Here is a 19,928-nt window from a genome sequence, read left to right as displayed (position 1 = left end):
TCTCCAACCCAGCCTTCCAAATCCACCCATCTCCCAAATCAGTGCTAGCATCTTTGGCCAACTGCAGCAATATACAACCGAGATGCCACCCATGGGGCCAAGTAATCAACCTTTCATTACCCCCAGCTTGTTTACCTCAACTCAGAACACAATTCCATCATTTCCACTAGGTCCTTGGAGCTCAGTGCCATCAACCACAAATCCACAAGCTACTACCCTCACTCCACAAAGCTATCAAACCCGATAAGCTACTACCAATGTTCTGCCAAGCTCTCAAGTGACCCAAGCTCCTGCCACCCCTCTACCAAGCTTTCAAATCTAGCCACCAAGCTATCAAACCCCATCAGTTCCATTTCCAAGCTTTCAATTCCCACCACCTCCACCACCAACTAATCCATTACCTCCTATTACCAACTATTTTTCTATGCCACTTCTAGGAGGAAATCCACCACCACCAACCACCAATTACTTAGCCTCTTTTGCCATGCAAACACCTTCCCAAATGGGGGCACAACCCACATATATTGGTCAAACTCCTCAAATCCAAATTCAAGTTCCACAAGCTCCCCAATCCTTTCCCCAAGCTTCACAACCATCTTATAACTTACCTCCACAAAGCAATCCATTTATCCCACAGCTAGCTTACGTTCCTCAATCCCAACCTCAAATCCAATATCAACATCAAGCCTTGCAACACATGCAGCAATATGTGCCACCTCCACCTCAGCAACCCATCATCCACCATTCAGTTGCCCAAGCCATGTACAATCCTTACCAGCCCATACCTCAAAGCCATCCATATTCCATTGCCCCATCTAGCACATACCTACCTCAGGGCACTCCTACATTGGGGGCACCCCAGCCATCACCCACTAATTTAGAATGGGAAGCCATGAAGATAGCTTTGAAGAACATCCAAGAGGGAAATGATCCAAAAATCTTCAAATTTGAGAATGTGTGTCCTTACCCATTTGACAGAGCCATTACTATGACTCCATTCCCCAAGCATTTTGAGACACCCAAGTCTGACAAATTCAGAGGAAAAGGAGACCTTGTCACACATATCAAAGAATTTTACATGCACTGCCAAGAAGTGGCATACGATGATGTCTTCCTCTTGCATCTCTTTCCCAAAAGCTTGGCCGGACCAGCTCTTGAATGGTTTTATAGAATCCCATATGGCACAATTAAAAACTTTGCTGAATTCTCTAAGGCATTTGTAGCCCAATATGCCCATCTTGTTGAAACAGAGCTATCAGTAGTTGATCTCTTCCACACTAAGCAAAAAGGTGGAGAGAGCCTTCTCGAATATTTGCAAAGATGGCAAACCCTTAGCACCCGCATATCTTGCACCTTGCCAGAGTGCCATTTGGTGAAAATGTTTATTGATAATGCCCATCCTAACTTGGCTCACCACATGACCATGAACTATTTGCAGACCTACAAAGATATCAAAGAGAAAGGAATGATCCTTGAGCAAGGACTCATTAAAGATGGTGTGGTCAAGATTTACAAAGAAGCCAACCAAAATCAAACACATTCAAATGACAAGTCTAGGTATTGGAACAAAAACAAGCATGTTGCAACAGATGGGGTTACTGATATGAGACATGTGAATATTGTTGGTTCTTCCCAAAATCAATCTAACCCACCTTATCAACCAAACAATCAACAAGCTATCAACTACCAACAACAGAATCACCAAAGCTATCAAAGCCACAATCCAGGACTCAACTTTCAAAGGTCTAACAATCAAGCTAATGTCATCAATGTAGCTGCAGGGCAAAAGCCCAGATTCCAACCTGCACCTAGAAACTATACACCCCTTGGTGAGCCATTGGATGTCATTTTTGAGAAATTGACTAAGGAAAACCTCATCAAATTTCCTCCTACCCAGCAAATTGACCCAAGCCAATCCAAAGTTGCATGGTACAAAGATAATGAGTACTGCAAATTTCATAGGGTAAAAGGTCACACTACCCTCAGATGCATGAAACTGAAAGATTATGTACAGGACCTCATTGATTAGAAAAAAATCATTGTTGGTGCCCAAACCTCTCCCAATGCAGGCTTACAGATCTATCAAAATGCTTTTCCTCCTCACAACAACCAAAATCCTGGAAAAGCACCTATCCAAGCCAACAACAACAACACCAACAACTGCCAGCCAAACCAATAGCATGGGAAGAACAATGACCACACTTCATCTTATATAGACTATGGTAGCCTCATATGTTGTATATCTGAGAAAGAGCCTTCTGTCAACATTATCAATATCCAAGGACCAAACAATAAGTGTAAAGTCACCACTCGAACAACACAATTTAACATCGCAGGCCCACCCATTTCACCAACACCATCAACTCCATCAAAAAGCCAGTACAATATCTTGGAACACCTTGGGAACATGCCAGCCCAAATCTCCATTTTAGACCTTCTTCGCACTAGTCCTGTGTACAAGAACATCCTTGACAGTGCTCTCATAGAATCCCGTGTCTCTTCAGATATCAATGCTATTGATATTCGTAATCTTGTTGGACACTTATCCTCCTCATGCGCCCTATCATTCAAACCCACCAACATACTCGTGGTCGAGCCAGATCACACCCTTCCGCTCTGCATCACCATCATGTTATCCAATTTTTTTGTGAAAAGAGTAATGATAGATAATGGACCAGCCTTGAATATTTGCACCCTAAAATTCATAAAACAAGCTGGGTATACTGAGGCAGATATCATTAGTGAGGTTATCACCATCAAAGCTTATGACAACTTGGAAAGAACCACAGAAGGAACTATTTTGCTGCCAATCAAGGTTGGGCTAGTCATCCAAGAAACACTTTGCCATGTTATTGATCTAAACCTACCATTTAACACCCTCCTTGGTCGCCCATGGATTCATGCCATGAAAGCCGTTCCATCCACTTACCATCAGTGCATCAAATTTTTGCATCAGGGCACTGAGGTAACCATCCATGCCGATCCAGAACCTTTTGCTTACTGCAATGTAGTTGAATCCTCATATACAAACCATTGCCTTGGAATTGATATCGGCACAGCCATCGCCAACTCATCCCACACTTGTAATGACCTAGAAACCATCCTCGCCTCCACCATATCTACCGTGAAGATCAATAACAAAGGCTATGGAGAGTATAGTTTGTTAGATGCATTTTCTGTTGGGGCACTCCCACTTGATCCACACGCCCATGGATGACCGACATATCACAAAGCTAAGGAGATTCCACCTCGATACAAATAGTTTGGCCCAACAACCTTTGTATCCTCGAAAATCCCTCTTCATGAGGATCTCACTCTAGATATCAACAATTGGTTACATAAAGATGCACCTCCAAGAAATCAAGCACACCTTGATCACTTTAGCCAGAAGTATCCCCAAGAATATAAGCTCATCACTAACAAATGGAACTATCAAGGTGGTGGTCTAGGACCAGAGGAAAGAGGCATGCAGTGCCCCATCGATGCACACAAGTGGGAATCAAAGTCAGGTCTTGGCTTTGGCATACCCACAACTGGGGGCACCAATACAGACGGTAACGCTTTTTCGAACATTCACCGCAACCTTATTGAAATCAAAGACATTCTTGAGGAAGTTGAAAAGAGAGCCTACGACGATATCCCAGACAAAATCTCCCTCAGAGACTCTGTTCTCCAAGAACTATCCATCCATTTCATTGACCTACCTCTCACCCATCCACAACTCATAGATTGGGACCAACCAAGCGTCATACACATTGATGAGTTCACATCAGAGGAAGCACTTCTGAGATTCATGGGAGTTGAAACACCTCACAGGAAAAAAAAGCTAGATTCTGCCTATATCTATAAGCTAGATCCCAAGGGGTATTTTAGAGAAAATTCCCAATCTAGTTTCGATACACCCAAAACTAGAACTAAGGTGAATCTGAGACTAGCTAAGGCAGCGAAGAGAACCCCTCAGCAAGAAAATTTAGAGTCACAAGCAGAACATGAGGATTTAGCATTGCCTCCTCAAGATAATCGACTAGAGGTGTCTTCTATTCTAATTGAGGATACTAGAGAAGTCAACATTGGTTCTTTAGAGATCCCCAGACTTGTTCACATTGCTGCATCCCTATCACAAGACCAAGCTAACCTCTTCTTTGAGGTCTTAAGAGAGAACATTGGCCAATTTTCATGGTCATATCAGGACATGCCAGGGCTTGATCCAAAGCTTGTAGTTCATCATCTTGTAGTCGATCCAAAGATCAAGCCTGTCAGACAAAAGATTAGAAAAATGCACCCCAAGTTGGCGTTACTGGTCAAAGCTGAATTAGAAAGAATGTTAGCTGCTAAGGTTATCCGACCTATCGACTACTCAGAGTGGATCTCCAACATGGTCCCTATCACTAAGCCTTCTGGTGACATCAGAACCTGCACTAATTTTAGAGATCTTAACAAAGCTTGTCCAAAAGATGATTTTCCTTTGCCCAACATAGATATGGTTGTAGATCTTATAGCTGGACATGAAATTTTGTCCCTCATGGATGGATTTTCTGGGTATAATCAAATCAAGATTGTAGAAGAGGATCAACATAAGACATCATTCACTACCCCTTGGGGAACCTTTTGCTACAACATGATGCCTTTTGGCCTAAAGAATGCTAGGGCTACCTATCAAAGAGCTATGACAGCCATTTTTCATGATCTCATCCATAGCATTTTGGAGGATTATGTGGATGATATCTTGGTCAAATCTCATACCTTCATGGATCATCTTGCTGACCTGGAGAAAGTCTTTGATAGGTTAGCCAAATATCATCTCATGCTAAATCCCAAGAAGTGTGTCTTTGGGGTCACATATGGCAAGCTTCTAGGCTTTATAGTTTCTAAACGAGGTATAGAGATTGACCCCAAGAAGGTCAAGGCTATCTTAGACATGCCTCCTCCCTAGACACTGCGACAGCTTCGCTCTCTTCAGGGAAAGCTTCAATCTGTTTGACGATTCATCTCCCAGCTTGTAGATAAGTGTACCCCATTTGCACATTTATTGAAGAAGTATGAGAACTTCAAGTGGGATCCTTTATGTCAGCGCAGCTTCGATAAGCTCAAGCAGTATCTCACCAATCCCCCTATCTTGGTTCCACTAGTTCCTAGTCGTCCCCTAATTTTGTACATATCAGCAATGCCTACTGCTCTAGGGGCACTTCTAGCATAGCTTGATGACTACGGCAGAGAAAGAGCCATCTACTACATCAGTAGAACCCTAGTTGGTTATGAATTTAATTATACTCCTATGGAATAAACTTGTTTGGCAGTTTTTTTCTCAACTCAAAAGCTTTGCCACTACATGCTAAGTCATACTATCCAACTAGTCTCCAAGATCGACCCTCTTAAGTATATGCTCTCTAGAACCGCACTTACAAGCCATTTGGCCAAATGGGTTATGCTCCTTAGTGAATTTGACATCTAGTATGTGGACAGAAAGGCAATCAAAGGGAAAGCTATAGTAGATCACCTAGCTGATGCACCTCTAATAGATGCATATCCTTTGATCACAGAATTTCCAGATGAGCATATCTGTCTAATTGAAGAACAACCCCCATGGAAACTTTATTTTGATGGCTCATACACATCTCATGGATCAGGGTTAGGAATATTGTTGGTCACACCTCAAGGGGATTACATTCCAAAAGCCTTCAAGCTACAATTCCCTAGCACCAACAATATAGCTAAATATGAGGCTCTCATAGCAGGATTAAAGATAGCTGCAGAATGGAACATCACTGAGTTACAAATCTTTGGCGATTCTCAGCTCATCATCAAGCAAGCCCTAAATGAATATCAAACCAAAGATGTAAAGCTATTACCCTACAAAGAGCTGGTTGATCAGTTGACCTAGCATTTTACAAAGCTTTAGTTTACACAAGTGCCTCGAATACAGAACAAAGCAGCAGATGCTATGTCTACTATCGGCTCACTCTTGGAAATTCTCCAAGCAGCTATACAATATGAGTTTTTAGTCAAGCAGCTCCTCACACCAGCTTATGAAAATGAGGATTCAAACCATGTTTGTATCTTGGTTGGTCCCCAATCCCCTTGGTACCATGAAATTCATGCTTACCTTAATGATGGTATCATATCCCCTCACCTCACATGTACCCAATGCCAAAACCTCATTCAAAAATCATCCCGCTATGTTATCATAGCCAATACCCTATATCGTCAGGGTTATCATGATACTCTCTCACAATGTTTAGACCAAAATGACGCTGCGATGGTGTTAAAAGAAGTACACTTTGAACTTTGCGGTGCCCACACGAGTGTTATTGTCCTAGCATGACAAATCCTTAGAGCAGGCTACTATTGGCATACCATTGAAGAAGACTCTTGTGACTTTGTCAAAAAGTGTCTCCCATGTCAGCAGCATGCAAATCTTGTGCACGCTCCAACACAAGATCTACAGCCTATTGCACCACCTTCGCCATTCGCTTGTTGGGGCCTTGATCTAGTTGGAACTATCACACCTCTCTCATCTGATGGACATAAATGGATAATAACAGCTACAGACTATTTCACTAAGTGGGTGGAAGTAGTTCCCCTAGTCTCAGCTACAGGAGTTCAGGTCTCCAAGTTCATCTTGTACCACATTTTTTGTTGCTTCGACATCCCATCCACCATCTTCACTGACCATGAAGGTAACTTTGAAAATCTCAACATGGAAGAATTATACACTTCCCTCTGCATCCATCACCGCTTTTCTAGCCCATATTTCCCACAAGGTAACGACCAGGTAGAGGCAACTAACAAAACCCTCCTCAAAATCCTAAAGAAAGTTGTCAATGATTTCGGTCGCGATATGCACCTACAAATAAATCCAGCCCTATGGGCCTATCAAAATTCTTTCTATACATCCACGGGAACAACTCCATACTCCCTAGTCCATGGTGCCGAAGCGGTACTACCTATAGAGGTTGAACTTCCCTCTTTGCGCATATCCTTGTAGGGGCAAATATTAGATGAAGAATACAGAGTAGCTTGGCTCACTCATCTAGATCTCTTAGAAGAGAAGCAACAACAAGCCTATGATCATTTCACAGTCTACCAAACTCATCTCAAAAGGAATTTCAACAAGAAAGTGCTCCCACGACACTTCCAGCCAGGCAACATGGTCCTCAAAGAAAACATGAAAGTCCAAGCAGATCGAGAAAAAAAAGGTAAGTTTGAACCTACATGGCTTGGTCCTTATGTTGTCACTACCTCGTTTGGCTCTAGAGCCTATTAGCTATCTACACCAGAAGGAGAACTCTTGAATTATCCTACTAACATCATTCATCTCAAGAAGTTCTATGCTTGAACATCCTTGGTATACCCAGCTTTTGAAAAATACAAAAAAATAGTAACGAGAAATAAGTGTCCAATGGTGAAAACTTGGCAATTCAAGCACCTTGGATAGGTACCTTGGTGAAAACTTGGTAATTCAGGTGCCTTGTGTACTAAGACTAATCCATTATCTATCACTATCCTATCCCTCATCCATTCACCCACCATCCCATTAAATACCTGCTTGTTCCCTTGGAGTTCCAACCAAATATCTAAAATCTGATGAAGCTTGTAAATACCTCTTATACAGCTTGTAAATCTTGTACCTTAGCTTGTAAACCTTGTACCTTAGCTTGTAAATCTTGTACCCCAGCTTGTAAATCTTGTATCCCCCCTTGTAGCATAGCTTGTACATCCAAATCTTGTCCAAAGCTTGTACCATATTCCAGCTTGCAAATAATCTTGTATCCTCGCTTGTATCCTATTACATGCACACAAAGAATCCCATTTTCACTTAAGCTTTTCGCAAACCATCTACCTATTAGCCTATCACCTATTACAGACATCCCACCCTTCACAAACATTTCCATCTTACAAAATCAAAACATGAACAACCTTGTACATTTGTAACACATCTTGGTCTGCCAGCTTGTACATCCTCTTTAGCTTAGTACCATTGTATCTATCTAGCTTTCATGTCAGTTACTCCTTGATCAGCATCTTACACACATCGCACAACCCTTGGTTAGCTATTCCAATGCATCCTTTAGCTAGATCTCCTGTCACCAAAGTGTTATCCTTCTTAGTTCAGCTTGCCCGATGCATCACTCATCCAGATCCATCAGCTTAGGTGCTCTTCGATAGATCTTTGTAGGATATAGCTTTGCTCATATCTGATCTTTGTCTGTTAGTACCTCATCCCACCCATCTCGTTGAGAAATAGTTCTCTTTTAGATTTTCGCTTTCTTTTGATTTGGAATCTTCCCTTTTGGGTCTTGAAGTATCTTTTCCAAGCAATCTTTTTGTTCCCTCCTCAAGGTTGCCACGATCTTCCATATCATGGTATGATGCGAATGGGGCAATCTGAGCGTAAGGTCTTGATCAAGTCTTTTGTTTGTTTTTTTTTTTCTGCTTGTGGGTTTCCCAGTGTTGGTTCCACGCTGCTTCCTTTGGGACTAATGTGTGATGCTGGGGCAATCCTTGCGTGTTTGTTTTGAGTCAGTTCATCAGTCCTCTGGACTGTTGGTGAAAAGGCCTTGATGTTCTTGGTAACCTTGGCAATTAACCAACAGTCCTATAGAAAATCTAGTGCTCAACTACATGGTGGTACTTCTCTTTGAAGTATCCCCTCACTCAATAAGCTTCAATGGAATCCCTTCATCTCCATTATCCCCCATCCATATCTAGCATCTGTCTCTCCTACCCCAGCTTATGCATCAGTATCTCTTTGAATCACTCATCACTCTCAGCTTTAGGGATCCATAATCCTAATCTTTAGGGATCCACTAATCCAATCAATCCACCAAGCCTCAACTTTTGAGATCCACAATCCTAGTCCTAGGAATCTCTGAAACCCATCTTCTGCCAATTTGACTCTTTGAAATCCTATTGCATTTGCTTTATAATCCCCTCATCCATCTCCCTATCCTGGATTCTTTTTTATAGCACTCTACTCCTTCATCCTCCACCTTTCCTAAAGTCTTAAGCTTGCTTCCTCTTGTGCCTCTGATTCTCCCTTTATCATTCTCCCATAGTGAGAGTTTGAGCTAATTCAACCCCTTCTCTTTGCCAATCTGAGTCTCCTTGCTTATCTCAGATTTTGGTGCTTTTCATGAATCTGTCGAGCATCATTTCTCTCTCTGCCACCTTCTTGAGGGGGCATCATCTAAGTCTAGTCTCTCCTCTTCTTATTTGAGACTGGGGCAACCTTGTTGCTAAAACATCTTCCTCGTGTCGTCTCCATTCAAACTTCTTTGAAATAGTGTTGTCTCAACACTATGTCAAAGAGGGGCAAAATGTAGACATCTAAATTTGATTACATTGCTTTGGTAATCCTATTTAGTTATCTCTAAAGGCATCATTAATTAAATTCTTATTTAATTAATCCTTTGCCATCCCCTAGTTGATTAATTTAATTAATCATCTATAGTCCTAATTGATAAATCAAATAACCTATTATTTATCAATTAAATCCTATTCTTCTATCTAATTCCAAAAACCTCATTTATTAAATAAATCTATTTGATAAATAAAACCCCCAAAATCTAAAAGCCCCTAACTTATCCCTAATCCTCCATTTAGCCTAATTCACCCCATCCACCCATATTAAACAAGCTTAGCCACTAACTCACCCACCCTCATGAATGCCATCCACTTGAAAAACTCTAACAAGCTTAGTCTAATCCTAAATCACCTCTAATCCCCCCCCTAACTTTGTCACATTCCCTAAGAAAGCTTAAGACTTTCCTAAGCCAAGCAAAGTCAACAATCTCAACTCCCCCCAAAATATCCCAACCACACAACCATGAATGCTCTTACAAAGGCCATAAAGACTCTTACAAGCCCATTCATTGCTCTTACAAGCCATTTATGAAGAGTCTTTATGAAGATATTATCCTTTGAGCCTCCTTTGTTGACTCATCCTTACCCTTTCCTCCATCCACTCACCCTATGATATGTGTCACTCCTTGATTGACTGTAAGGAAGCATAATCCATATGCTCTTCTCTCATGAAATCTCAACCCTCCTTAACCATTTCCCCATCCTTCCATCTTAACCCTCCATCCCTCAAGCCCTTAGCCTATAAATTGAATCCCCTCCCAAGCCATTTCAATCACAACCTTTGAGCTAAAGTTATAATGCTAGTTTGAGAAACAAAAGCCTTAACCATATCCTTATAATGCCAAATTGAGAGCTCACAAAGCTACCAATTTGCCATTTCCATCTCTATTGAAGCATAGTTTTGAGCATCTTGAGCATACATCCCACATTCACATAACAGACTCATCCCTAAATCAAGTGACCTTCCTCATTGGGAGAGCCATTCCATGGCTCATATTCTTATTTGAGGGTTTCACTTTGTCTCTCATATATGTTATGATTTTTATGCTAGTTAATGCTTTGTTCTCTTGATAGATTAGTGTTTCTTGCTAATATTTTCTCATATACATATGTTACTGAAGATCTTCCTTCCAACAACCAAAACTGGCTCCTCCCTATCTCTGAAAATCTGGCTCCTTACTGAAGATGATGCTCTATGTTAAATCAAAGGAAAAGGTTCTATTAAACTTACAGAGAAAATTTCATGGATAATGCATACTATGTTGAAGGACTAAACTACAATTTGTTGAGTGTATCACAGTTAGGCAATGTAGGTTGCAAAATAGAATTTGGAAATAAAACTACCAAAATCTATGACACTGATGGAAATCTAATAGGAAAAGGTGAACAAACTAGGAGTACTTTTTTTTACGTAGATATGGAAGATGCAATCTTTCTTATTGTAAAAATAGATGATGTGTGGCTATGGCATAAAAGGTTATGTCATATTGTTGCCCGGTTATGAAATTCTTTAAATTTTATAAGCCTCTGTTAATTTTTAAAACTTTCCTAGTTTTAAACATCAAATTGGTCATTCTATCTTTGAAATTTGTGAGTCTTTAAGCCTCCGTGTCTCTGGCTCATTCTCAGCTCCGCACAACACTTGAGATCATCGAAATCCAGCTTCTGAGCCTCAAGATATTAAAGGTTAATGATTGCCTTCAAAAACGTGTATTTCTTAACCTTTAACTTCTTAAAAGGTTAATGATTGCCTTCAAAAACGTGTATTTCTTAACCTTTAACTTCTTAAAAGGTTAATGTTAACCTCCAAAAACGTGTTTTTCCTAACCTTTAAAAAGGTTAACGATAGCCATTAAAAACGCATTCTTATTAACCTCTATAAGGTAGTTATTAACCTGTTCAAAACTCTTTCATAAAAACTCAAATATGTACATGAAGGCGATTGGCAACAATGGAAATGAATCAAATGGGAGTCCCTGATAATTCACCACGTGCAGTGGGAGCTATTTTAATTTGAGTAAACAATGTGGAAGCTTCTTAAAGGCTCAAATTAAGTTTTTTTTTCACTCTTGTACAGTAGATACCAGCTTGTCTATAAAACATGGTATTGAGGGTTAATAGTGTCGCATTCTCATGATAACTGGAGATAAATACTTGTCTTCCTCTGCTATTTTCACTCACACCCTGCATAATTTTATTGACAAAGCCAATCATTCAAACCCATTGCTATTGGGAACTGGAGAAAAACAATGCTCCAAGAGGTTTCTTGCCTTGATAATAGCTTCTATATCGTGTCATAGAAAAACAGATTTCTCTCTCTACAAAGTCCAGGCTAAGAATGTTGTTAAGGAAGCAATAACAGTGCGCCACCTCATTCAATACATTGCCAACTCATGATTCGGCTTTATTGTAATCAGTCTCAACCTGCAGTTATTGTTTCCTTTATGGCGGGGGGGTGTTCAAAGTTTGGTAACTAAGGGTAAAGAGATACATTTTCATGTTGGCAGAGGTGGATTTTAGTCGGATATCTATGTGGGAAATGCACTGATAGATATGTACATGCCCCGTAGGGATGTGATTTCGTGCATTGCCATGATCAGAGGCTATTCACAGAATGGATTGTCCAATGACGCGATGTTTCTAGTCAATCTAATGCAGCGTTTAGATGTACAACCCAATGCCGTTACACTTGTGAATGTGCTCCCAGCATGTGCTGATTTAGGCTTCGTGGAGCAAGATATGGTGATACTGGAATTTACAGGACCCTATTATTTCGGTCTCCTTGTATTCTGACATGCTCTCCAGAGATGAACAGATTCGTGATCGGGACAAGCACAGCAAATGGTAGTTTTACTGTTGGTTGGCTTGAGCCCCATCTGTTTGGGGAAGAATCAATTAGCATGGTGCAAGGAGAGAAACACAAGAATATGAAATGTTTTCTACTGGATGCCATTAATAAGCCCCACTCATTGCAGAATATATTCGTCAGACTACAGCCTTATTGGAGGAGACGACTTCAAGAGTGGTTAGACAAAGATGAAATCTGTGCTTGTGGATTTCCTTGTTGGTGCCGGTATCAAGCCAACCACCATCATGAGCTACAATCACTTAGGAAACAATGACGGGATGAATCTTTCAGTGCCACAGACTTTCCGCTCTAAGGAAATTTCAAAGAGTAATGTTGTAGATGACATGGTTTCCAGGAATCCCATTTTGTATGGGCCTGGTGAACACCCTGACCATGTGGTCGTCATCAAGTATGTGCCATATGTTGGAGACAGCAAGAGAGCCATGGACGAATACACTTCTGAGATCTTCATGGGAGGGAAGAGCACCATTGTACTCCACAATACTTGTGAATACTCTCCCCTTTGCAGCTCCCCTTATCTTGGATTTGGTCTTACTTGCTGAACTTGCCACCAGGATTGAGCTTCAGAAAGAGCACGACAACTTGGCAGGCACGATGAAGAAATAGATAAATTAGGTAAAGGCCAGCGAGTGGAGTGAGATGCGAAGATGGTTTTGAAATGTGTGATCTACCTTCATCTACACAACATCGCCGTTGTGAATTCACGCTGGCGGAGACATAAAAATAATCCCCATTTTCGCGGCCATTTCTGAATCGAATCCGCTCCATGATTAACTTGCTGCCACTATCATGACGGTTAGCAATTTCTACAAATAAACACACGCCAAATGCAGGTACCTTTAAGTTAGTTGAATTAGTGGAAAGAAAGGCCATGCCTGAGTACTGAAAATACGTCATTTCAAACTGCTTTAAAAATAAAATCTGAACTGTCCTGCACATCAAATATCTGAACCGAAATAGCAATTGTTTGTTGTTCAAGACAGACGGCCGTTGATTGGGACATGCTCATTACATGTCACAATAATGGTGCAAATTTTGTCTCAGGCTTTGCGAAGAAACACAATCGCCCTCAGATAGACCACCATTAATGATCCTCCAGAGCTAATAAAATAATCTCGGTGGGAGAAGTGGGGACACTCTATTTTCGGACACTCCCTTTTCGGTGAGGGTTTTAAGTAATGATGAATCTGAAAGCAGAAAGAAGAACAGTAATGTGAATCGGGAAGTGAGTGAGGTATGACATGTATGGTGCCATGCATTTTCATTTCTTGTTGGATTGCGGTGAAAAGCTTGTTCACGCCATGTGGACTGCATTTAAATTGATGGGTACCATTTCTGAATGGAAGCCATGTGAATGTTAAAAGAAGAGAAACTATCGCTTTGCCAATATACCTACTTGAAGGAATTAGATCTCCTATTTGGACAGGACCCAATAGTTGCTATGGTGGGATACAAGTAGTAGGGGAAGGATGTTAGCATTGGGCTATTTTTGGAACTTTGGAACCTCCACTCATTAAGTCACCCAAGCTTGAATTGACATCCTTATTTTCTCTGTAACTTGGCATATTTGAGAAAAGGATTGGAAATCAAACCATGAAGTACAAGTATCAGAGGCCGGATTATGCTCCTGTTTTAAGAAGTACGCTTCCAGATATTGGTGATACCATTTTGGGAAATGTTTGTCTTCAAGACTTCTGGTCATCTCTTGCGAATGAAGAAAAGACTCCATTAGCTGGAAAAATACTGGAAAGTGGCTTGACCCAAGCAGGCGGGCATCCCATTTCCGTACAATGCGCAGAATTAGTGCTGGAGTGCATGAAGGCTTATCATCCTAGCACTAGAGAAGTTGTTTCGCCGAACAATGAAACAATTGTCTGCCTGGACCCTACCTCTATTGCTATTATTTTTCGATTGGCTGCTAGGATGCAATATGCCAGCGTTAATCTAAGAACTGCCAAGGAATATTTTACTGCCAATCAAACTCAATGTTTAAATACTGTGGCAAGATCGTGGTTCTTCCAACCGAGAAGAGGCAAATCTCAATTAGGCAAATCCATTCACAGATCATCACTGAAAGAAGATGTGGCGAACATGGTAACTTTGTTGAGCAGGATCGTTGGTCTTCGAGATTCACACGAGTTTGAAGGTTGGATGTTTCTATTCATTAATATTGTCTATGAAGGAAAACAATACATTGATTGTGCTGAAATTATCAGTGACTCACTGCACAAACAGCTCATGGGACTTCGGGAAAATGACTACTTTTATATGACTTCATACCTTTTCTACGCCATTACAAGTACCAAAGGTTGGCCAGGACTTAACTGGTAGGGCATTTATGATGACACGACCATCATTTATAATTATCTTCCTCAAATTCAGTATGATAATAGCCTACACCATTTCAGAAGAGTGAATGACGCATTCACCATGCTAACTGTAAGGGAAATTCAGGGGAACATTGGGCTCAGGATTTCACCAGAAGCAGCAATGAAAGTGCAAAAATATGGAAGTGTTTTTATACAATTTCTGAAGTTTACTTATATCTGGCTGCCTGCCTATGATGGATGTCCATTGATGTTACCTAGATTTGTTGATGATAAACTAGTCTTAATTGAAACGTGCAGCCAAATTAATCAAATCAACAAACTTTGCAGGAACAGGAGGACAAATGAAATAACTTTCCCTATCGGCATCGGATATTATAGTTGTGACACTGCATCAGATGCCAGGAACATTGAAAGATCTATCGCCACGATAAATTTGCATCCTTACACGATGCGCTTCCCTTATGATAGTAAGGGCTATGCTGTGAATGAATTGAAGTTAAATCCCAGTCTCGGTCACTTCCCGGCTCTAGAAGACTTTTGGGAGGATTGTGAAAATGACTTTGAAGTCAGGAAGAGGGATTGGATGCGGCTTACAGTATGGAAGGTAATAAACTTCAAGTTAGACATTGATGTAATAGGCATAGATGATGATGAGGTTTCTTTGGTTGATCCTTATTATTACAAGAAAATTGAATTACTAGAGCTCCCTCCTATTGATTGGTCAATTCTCGAATTGAAAAGTTTGAAAGAGAGGTCTTCCTATGTTCTTAGAAGAACAAGAGACTAGATCAGTAAAGTCAGAATCGAAAAAGCAACTGGTGAATCTCAAAATAAAGAGGGGAGAAATAATACAGGGGAATCCTCTCAAATGGCGATAGAGGCCACTTCTAGTGAGAAGATAAGACAACTAGATATAGATGCTCAAGATCAAGATGAAGATTTGAATCAGCTAGATAAGTTTACAGTACAAAGGAAAAGGACAAGAATGAAAGGTAGAAGGAATGGAAAAGACCAAAGAAGCCCTCAAATTGCTGAATCACATGTTCTGGTTACATCCCCTTGTGATGTAGCAATTCCTCACTTGAGTTTTCCTCCCCCTAATATGCCCATAATAGACATTACACAGTTAGATGACCCGTTATCTAATTCGAAAGACTTAATAATGGTTGCTGAAAATGTAACAGGTGCCGAACAAGTTTCAAAGGTTACACATTCATGGTTCCAGGATAGTCTTCAGAAGAGGAAGAAAGTTGTTCAGTTGGTTCCGCCTCCATTTGATATGGTCTCTAGCATTCTTCAGAAGCCTCCTAAGGTGAAAAAGACCAAAGTGATGTCCAGGTTAGCTATTGATAAAACTTTAGGCAATTTGTGTGTGGAATTAGCCAAGCCTATAGTTGAAAAGAATGTTGATGAAGCATCTGAATCAGATTTCATTCTAGAAAACGTTGACCTTGGTCCTTATAATGCGGAAAGAGAGTTTCAAAATTTTGAATTGATTACTGCTCAGATGTTGCAAAGGGCGAAGAAAGAGAGAAGAGCCAAAGAGCAACTCAAAGAACAACTTCAAATGATGGTAGCTTATGTTAATTCAATCAGCAACCCTTCTAATACCCAAGTCATGGCCACCCCGCCAGTTCTAACAGGTCTTGATGGTATTTTAGATCATACTATTGTTCAAAGAATCGACCAACAAAAGTCATATAGTTTGATGATCGAGGCTTGGATAAACAGGATGATAGAAGATGCTTCAAAACTTATAACTGGAGTAAAAGAGATATGTGGGAAAGCCATCACGCAGATACAGGAAATTTATAAGGAGCTGGAAAATAGCAAAGAACATAAATCCAACTGGCAAAAAGTAGCCGATGAATTAAAGGAAATAGCCAAGTTGGATATGAGCACCCTACTCCTTGAGAAAATTATTGCTGATCCGAGTGACAACCAAATACGTATCTGGAGTAAAAGTGTTGGTTGGAAGATGATAAACATCAACAAAGGGATCACTGAGTTTGAAAAGTTAATAACCTCTTTGGAGCAATTGAAAGCAAAAAGTACAGATGAATTAATCTCTACTATCACAGGTGGGGTGCCAGTAAGTGATCTTTAGCATGTTGATTGTCAGTTTCTCCTTGATTCCTTCAGCGTTCAAATTCATTCAGAAATAGAGAACCGTGTGTCAGATGCTGAAACTACGATGAAGCTTAGCCTGGTTGCAGTCACGTTGGGAGATTGTAACATTTCAGCCTACCGGCAGGAGTCAGAAGAAATCCAAGATAGATACCTCACAGCCAAACTCAAGATGGAAAATGTGTTCATTCCGAACTATGAATCAATGATACTCATCCAAGATGCTTACAGGGCTTTCCGAGATAGATCAATTGTGTCCTGATAGATAGGGCTAATAGCTAGAAGAATTAGTGATTGTATATACAAATGTTTTTAGGAATTCTAGCTAAAGTTTTGTTTTTGCAAATTTCCTTGTATAGGTTAATTTTCCTAAGGTTAATTAACCTTCCAAAATTTCGTATTTTGGAGGTGTTTATTAACCTCTATGTCTATATAAGGACACCTTTTGGCTTTGTAAATGGACTTTTTTGGGGTTTTAAAAATAAGGGAACACTATGCTGAAATTTGGATTGAAGGGATAAATTTTGGAAAGTATGTACACTTTTTATCTCTGAAATTGAAAAATCTCTATTGCTTTCTTGGTGCAAGGAAATGAAATGAGATGTGCTTTGGGTTTCTTATTTTAAAATCAAAATTGTTATATGCAATAGTAGACATTCTCATGGTGCTATGCGAGTGTTTATGAATGATAATGAGTGTACTTGGTAATACTGGTTGCCTTCAAGCGTAGTTCTTGATCACCGTTGTTATCAATCTTGTTTACCGAAGAAGGTTGTGAGGGCGTGTGGGGCATTCATCCTGAATGACTTTCTCCTGATCTTTAAAGTTTTAGATTCTTTAATTGAAAAACCTTTTAAAAAAAAAATTGTATCTTACGAGGGAGCTGCCCCTCCAAACGCAGAGGAAGGCCGGATATCAAGGGCCTATCCAACTGTTGTGAACGATTTGCCGCATACACTCCATTGGGAAAATTCTTCTGTGACAAATCTGTTTACCAACACATATTAACTTTGATAATCTAAATAGCATCATCAAAAAGAAGAATGTCAGAGGTTTGCCCAAGCTAAAGAAGCCTAAAAATACAATGTCAACTAGGAAAGATGACCAAGTCAAGTTTCAAAAGAAAATTCTACACTTTCAAAGAAGTACTAGAGTTAGTGCATACTGACTTATGTGGTCCAATAGAAGTACAAAGATACCAAGGAGATAGATACATAATGCTATTTATGGATGACTATTTTAGGATGATGACTGCCATGTTCTTAATACAAAAATCTGATGCATTTCAAATGTTCAAGAGGTATTTGGCTAGGGTTGAGAAGGAAACAGGTAAGAGACTAAAGTGCTTGAGATCAAATAGAGGAGGAGAGTTTACATCAAAAGAATTTGAGACATTTTGCAATGATAAAGGAATCGAGAGACAAACATCAACACTAAGAACTTCACCTCAGAATGGCATTGCAAAAATGAGGAATATATCAGTGATAGACTGTGCCAAAACATTAATGATGGAGAAAAATGTTGCTTTGAAGTACTAGAAAGAAGCTGTAAATATTGTTGTTTACACCCTAAATCGAGTACATGTCAAGAAAGGTACAAATGCAACACCTTTTGAACTATGGTATGGTCATTCACCTAATGTAAAATATTTCAAAGTGTTTGGTTGCAAATGCTATATTCTTAAAGATACTAGAAATGGAAAGTTTGATGCAAAGAGTGATGAAGGCATATTCCTTGGATACTCCACTAGAAGAAAAGCATATAAGTGTTTGAATACTAAAACTAACAAGATTGTGGAGAATGCAAATGTAAATTTTGATGAGCATGTAGAAGTCCAAGTTGATGAATCTAGGAAACTAGAAGATTATAGATCTTTTATATACTTCTATGAAGGAATGCCAACTGAAGATGATGCTACCAACCAAGTTGGGAATCAACAACAAATTTTAGTATCGGTCGAGTCACAACTAGTGAATACTAAGTTGCATGCAAAAGCCAAGTTGTAGAATGAAGATAATGCATATTTTGATTCTAAAAATAGTACACATGAAAGAGATGATGAAATACTTGAAAGTGATGTGCAAAGTGACTCTGAAGTTGAAGAATTAAACATAGAAAGAAGTGTTGGAAATAGAGATGGAGTAACTGAGATGGGAGGGGTGAATCAGTTATCACAAAAATAAATCCACAGATCCTTGGATGTCTGAAAATAAAGTTGTTGCTGACACTTGGTAACCACACAAACAAATGCTGAAACTTCATAGATGTTCTGTTAAATTATTAAGCATTTAAAGTGATTAACATGCATGCATAAAGAAATAACATGAACACAAGAGACACCAGATTTAACGTGGAAACCCAATTTGGGAAAAACTACCAAGTAACTAGTTACCAATTTTCACTCTTCTAAAGTGAGCCCTGTTAGGAGCCAACACTGTTAAAGGTTAAAAAACACACTGTTAGGTGTGATCTTGTTAGAGGATTTAATCACTCTATTAGAAGTGGCCTTGTCAGAGGTCTTTAAAACAATTCAACTGAATTGTCACCTTGTTAGAGGATTTACAAAATGGCTGTCAATCCAACTCTATTAAGAGGTTTTGAATCACTGTTACAATGATTAGAAAGCAACAATGAAGTGATCTAAAATATTTGCAACTTATCTTTGCTGAATACAGATCTCTGTTCTGCTTCACTAGATCCTCATTGATCAAACACAACTTTGCAGCTTCATAAGGATATCTAATCCTTCTTCAAAATTCACTCATATATCCTCTCATTCATACATTCACACTCTTATGCATCCACATTCTTTCATCTTATGAATTCACAACTTGACCTTTCATATATACCTTTCAGATTGTCAAGTCAGCTCAATTACAAGTTACAACAACTGAAAAACATTAAATCAGTCAACTCCACAAGACAATTAAACTTAATTCTTTAGATCAATAAAATTCTTTGATGCCCGACCCAGCTTGGTGACCATTTCTCCAGAATGGTATCCCCAGTGTTAACCAAGTGAAGCTTGGTAAACAATGCAAACCTTTCAAATTTCTTCAGAGACCAAGTTAACTCGATAAACATTGACCTTCCTTCGTTTACTGAGTGAGCTTGGTAAAAGCTAACCTTCTTTCGCTTACCGAGTGAGCTCGATAAAAGCTAACTTTCTCTTTGATGACCAAATGAACTCGGTAGAAATTGAACTCGGTAAACATTGACTTTCCCTTTGTTAACCTTGG

The sequence above is a fragment of the Cupressus sempervirens genome, chromosome 9, assembly GCF_028749045.1.
Source record: "Cupressus sempervirens isolate cs-2001-9-10 chromosome 9, ASM2874904v1, whole genome shotgun sequence".
NCBI lineage: Eukaryota > Viridiplantae > Streptophyta > Pinopsida > Cupressales > Cupressaceae > Cupressus > Cupressus sempervirens.
The sequence above is the reverse complement of the archived record's forward strand: the minus strand, read 5'-3'. Positions refer to the sequence as shown.